This window comes from Chaetura pelagica, unplaced genomic scaffold (assembly GCF_000747805.2).
Source record: "Chaetura pelagica isolate M959 unplaced genomic scaffold, ChaPel_1.0 scaffold142, whole genome shotgun sequence".
NCBI classification, from domain to species: domain Eukaryota; kingdom Metazoa; phylum Chordata; class Aves; order Apodiformes; family Apodidae; genus Chaetura; species Chaetura pelagica.
Window position 1 is genome coordinate 10239927 of NW_009952973.1, and position 5366 is coordinate 10245292.

Consider the following 5366-nt stretch of genomic DNA (forward strand, 5'->3'; position numbering starts at 1 on the left):
AAGTCCACAATATATAGCTAAGGAATGCCCTTATTTAATTAGAAATAGTGCCACTATTCAGGAAAGGTGGGATGGAGATTCTAAGTAAAAATTCCCATTTTATTTTTCCTATTTAGAGAGTTAAAATTTTATTCTGTCAGTGTTCTACAATATTATTGTAGGGTTTCTGGGGGAAGAATGTATAAGCTGTTACTAAACAGCTTAACTGTTGTAACCTATACAGAAACTTTTTTTGTACATATTTAGATGCTGGAAGAGAATTTCTCAATTTTGCAGGTATTGTTTGGAAAATATTTTCCTTTGTTTAACCCTGTGGAGTCTAAGGAATGAGAGATGGATTTTAGAATTAAAAAATCACAGTTTTTGAAAGAATTTTCTAGCAGTCCATATGTGATGGATTGCTTCTGTCAAATGAAAGGCTAGTTATAATTTAGCACATAAATTGTACAATCTTTTACATAAAAAAACTCTTAATACAGAGCTGGAGAGCAAAGGTAGGAAGTTGAACATGTGGCCCAATGACTGATGATTGACTTAACTGTCACTGTACTAGATTTTAGATATTTTGCTGTGTCTTAAGGATTTTTACTGATAGTTCACAGTTTAAATATCTAACGATATGTAATATAACTGCATCAATTTGTTGTGCATAGATTGTGCCTTAACATGGAATCTTAGACAAATCTATTGCATCTTTAAATGACAGAGTGAGAGTTAAGATCTCTTCCATTGCTGAAATACAAAAAATTAAGTCAAAGGGCACTTTTTATATCAGGAATTTATCAGGTAACAGTCATAGTGAATAAAATGAGGTTGCATTTTCTTTAAGGCGGTTCAATGCCATGTGGTAAGTGTGTAGAACATGCAGAAAAGCTTGTAATTGTGTCTACTGCTATAACTGTGGTTGCAACTGTCAAACTACAGATTCATCATTTTAAAAAATAATTTCAGATTGTTTGCTAATGTGTGACCTCATTGTCTGGCACACCTAGTCAAATACAGATATTTCCCTTTAATATTAAAAAATCCCTTGTCTTCAAATGATTGACTCTTCTGTAAAAGTCGTATCTCTATTTGAATAAAGAAATTTATTAAGCTGTACAACTCATGCTTTCCATTTACTATTCAATCCCAGTTAAGGTCAACATTACTTTATCCCTACAAAATCAAATTCATTGTTCTACTGAAAGAATTTGACCAACACTACTGATGTGTTTCTAGCTTCTTTGAGATTTTCCTAGGTGGGTTCCAAAACAATATTAAAAAAAGTCTTAAGCTATAAACTCTTCTATTGCAAAGACTGCCTTTAAAATGAGGTATGTGTCCATGTTCTTGAATTTCTTCATTGGGTAAAATTATTTAAATCCAGAATTACAACAATTTAAGATGACACCAATGCAAGAAACTCCATTCTTTTCATGGAAAACGAAACTAAAGTCCTGAGTCTAGGTACCTTTCAGAATGGGCATTAGGGTTTTTTTAGAACTTGAAACTTACACATTTATGTGGAAAGGCAATTAAATCCATGGTTACCTTTGCTCTAGATAAAATTCCTAAAAACACAGTGCAGAGCATAGATTTAGAAAAGCAGTTGTGAAGACCAATATGCATTTGCACAACATATGAAGACATGAAGTACACTTTCAGATTTAGTGAACATTTCACAAGCCACAGTTATATCTTGTGCTTTATAATGCTGTAGCAGTAACATCTGTGTCAGGAAAAGAACACTGATAAAATAGTAAACCAGATCTAGGAAGAAATGAAGCTGAAAAGGAAGCTGTGGAATGTTATAAAAACAAGTAAATTAATGTATTGGAGAAATTAAGAAATAATCATGAAAGCTGTATTTTAGAACATGATTATTTCAAAGAGGCTTTGTTCCCTAACAGACAGTAAACTTTATTTTTGTTGATTATACATGCAACACTACTGTCATCAGAATGGGGTTTGTGTTTCAAAGTTCCACTCTGTGGGTAAGCTTTTCAGTGGTTTCCTGGGAAGTCTCTAGCATCCATTGTAAAAGGATCTGTCAACAATGCTGGTTTAATCACCTTTCTGTTTAAATCTAGTGTCCAATTTTGTAGTTAAGCAATGAAAGAAGACCCTATGAAGACAGCTTTTTAGCCCTACATATACGTAAAACCAGAGCACTATCATCTGAGGGTATGATTATTTGAACCAGTGTAAACTGTTGGTGGTGGGAAAAGGGGAAAATATATACAAAGAACCTGAAAATTTATCTGACTCATCAGTTTGGAGCTATTGCTAGTCAAAACCAGCCAAATGTGGGCATTGATGTGGGTAGGGCCACTGTGTGCTCTTAACTGTTCATGTCCCCCCTTTTCTGCACCATGTCCTACAGTTCTCTACCCAGTCATGACGTTTCTCAGTGCTGTGGGAATTACTGCTTAAGTAAGGACAGGAGCACTGGCCCAATCACACATTCATCAACTAAATTAAGATCTCCATTACATAATTGGAGGAAAACTGATTTCAGTGTGGTGAAAGTATCCAGGATAAATCAAAGCTCTGAGGAAGGTTTTGAATATTAAGATAATTTCTACAGATGCCATGCCAGGGAAAAGCTCAAAGCAATTTTATGTTAAAAAATACTGGTAAACCCCTCCAAACTTCCTCTTTTCTCAGAAATTATATTTAATGTCTTCAAATTTTAAATACAACACCTTTGTTGCCTTTACAGCAAAAGTAAATGAAAACCGCATTACCATCTGAAAATATTAAAGTGGAGGCTTGTGTGATGTGAAAAACAAACTTACGTGATGTGGCAACAGTTTTTCCTTTAGGATGTGAGCTACGTGCTCAGAGCATGTGGATCAACAAAGATGGTGACCTGCATGTTCTTCCTAAATGGCACTTTAAGGCAAAAATCACAGGTTGTTCATTTTAGCAGCATGTTAAGCATCTGATTAATCAGTTGTTAAGTTTTCTAGCTTATCTACAGTTACGAACCTCCCCTACACGCTTAGGTACATTAAAACAAATTTTTCATTTATAGCTGTGCTACTTCTTGCCAAATCAGGGTAAGATATGAAAGATATGAAAAACACTGAATAACAGGTCAGTGCTAGTGATAAACTGTGACGAAATGGCTGAAAGGCCTCACCAAGTCACCCTTAGTATCACTTCAGTGTCCCATGCCAGAGCTGCTGCTGCTTCTCCTGGCCTACAGTGACTTGTTCCCTGGGCAAAGGTCTGCTTCTTCATGAGACAGGAACAAAAATGTTTCAGGCATGAGCAGGTGTGAAGATGATGTCTGCACAGTTTCGCTAAGTAAAGTGAGATTTCTTGTTGCCCAAAAAATCCTTTAATTCACCCAAAGAGGCTTTCAGCACTAAGACCTAATTTGTACAAATAAAAAACGAAGCCAAGTATTGCCGAAAGCAACCGCTGAGCCTGGATAGTTACATTTTGTACGCCTCCTTCTGGAGGGAGGCCCCAGACTGACGGCCCTCAGGCCGCCCTCCCGCAGTGCGCAGGCAGCCCGCGCTGCGCGGGGCAGGGGCAGGTGCGGGGCAGGGTAAACGCCGGAACATCCTGTGATCCGTATGTTTCCTGAAACGCCAGTCAGGTACCGTCTGTACGTCCCTTTCAGTGCTTTTTCAGCAAGCCTGCGGGATTTCACAGCTGGACTTCTTTGGAGAATTAGGATACTACAGTGCATTTTTTATTTTTTTTAAATTTTCTTTTTTTTCCTGAAAATTACTTAAGGTGCTTTTTTTGCCAATACAATAATTATCTAGTAAGAGATCCTTCAGCCAGTAAAGAAGGCTTGATCTATAGTTGGGTGTGCTCCAGTAGTGTTAACAGTGCTCTGCCATCGTTCAGTGTTTGCTTCAGATCATGTTACTTAATATTTTAATACATTACTTAACGTTTGTTTCATACTAGGAATTCAGTCCAGCAGAGCCCCAGTCAAGACTGAAAACAAGCCTCCTTCATTTCTTGCTCAACAAGGGATCATTTTTTGGAAAGAATTTTACCAAACACTCATGTTAGGCATGCCATTACTCTGTGGTTTTGGTATGTGGCATTAGTGTGGTCTGATCTGCCAGAGACCTGTTCCAGTACATAGTCCTGCCAGGGTAACAATGTCCATTCCTTATTTTGTTTGTCCTGTCACGTAGTAACAGAAGTGATGCCCCATCCAACCTGGCTCAGCTTGCCAAAGTGACTCTATTTTAATCTAATTATCCAGTAGCAAAAGATCAAAGACTGAGAGCCGCATATTGCCCAAGATTAAAGTCGTAATATTACTAGTTCTGGACTATAAACTACTTCTATAAACTCATTCTGGATTACTCTTCTGGCTAATTTACACCATTCTATAGAATTAAAAGCAAAGTAGTGCTGAATACCTGTAAACTCATCTTAAGATGGTCTTGTTTGCTCTTTTGATGACAGAAAGGATTAGTGGGTTTAGACTATTGCAAATGCCACGGGAGCATGAAACACCTGTTTGTGATGAGGTGGCTTGGGCTCTGATGTGACTCAGCAAAACTTCTAGTATGATCTGGTTTTGTTTCAAACAGGTGTTTTGCAGAATAGCCATGCTTGCTGAAAAGTAATCTTACTGTATAGAATATTTGAGCTTTTTAAAATGACACTTTCCAAAGTCAAAAGCACTGCGCACACCTGAAGGTGGGAGTCTAAATGATCTCATTCTACATAAGAAAATTTCAACAGTGCCATGGTTGGTTTGGCACTTCTTTGTTGTTTAAAGTAATACACAGTAATGGTATTTTCATAAACCCACAAATTACTTGGTTCTGGATGAAAACCAAAACCACACAACTTGCTTCACTACAGAGTATGTACATTATGTGCTCCTAAGCAATTTGGTTTAGTTCCTTTTCAGAGTATACCTGTCCTGATACAAATAAAAATTATATATTTCTGGAATCTTCGATCCGCCTTGAGGTTGAAGATTCCAAATCCATATCTCCATTATATGCCTTCAGAAATCTCACTGATACTATACAATGATATAAGCCTTGCTCTGAAGCAAATAATTATTGAACATGCCTATGATGCAGCACTGTTACGAAAACATAAGGGAAGAGCCCAGATAATTCCGTTTTACAAGAGTAGATCAAAAGTATCTCAGAAGTAACACTTTTGAAGACTACTATTCTGGAATTTTAAGTTAATAATTGTATCAATAAACAAGAGAATCTAGGAACTGTGTATGACTGGAAAAAAAAAATCACATTATGTTCACAGCAGCATAATTCCAATTCATAGCACAGGCAGTGAGAAAGAATAAAGGAAGTTTCTCACTGTCATTAATCAATTGTCTATATAAAGGAAAATTAGAAAAATTGACATATACTTGTTTTATTCTT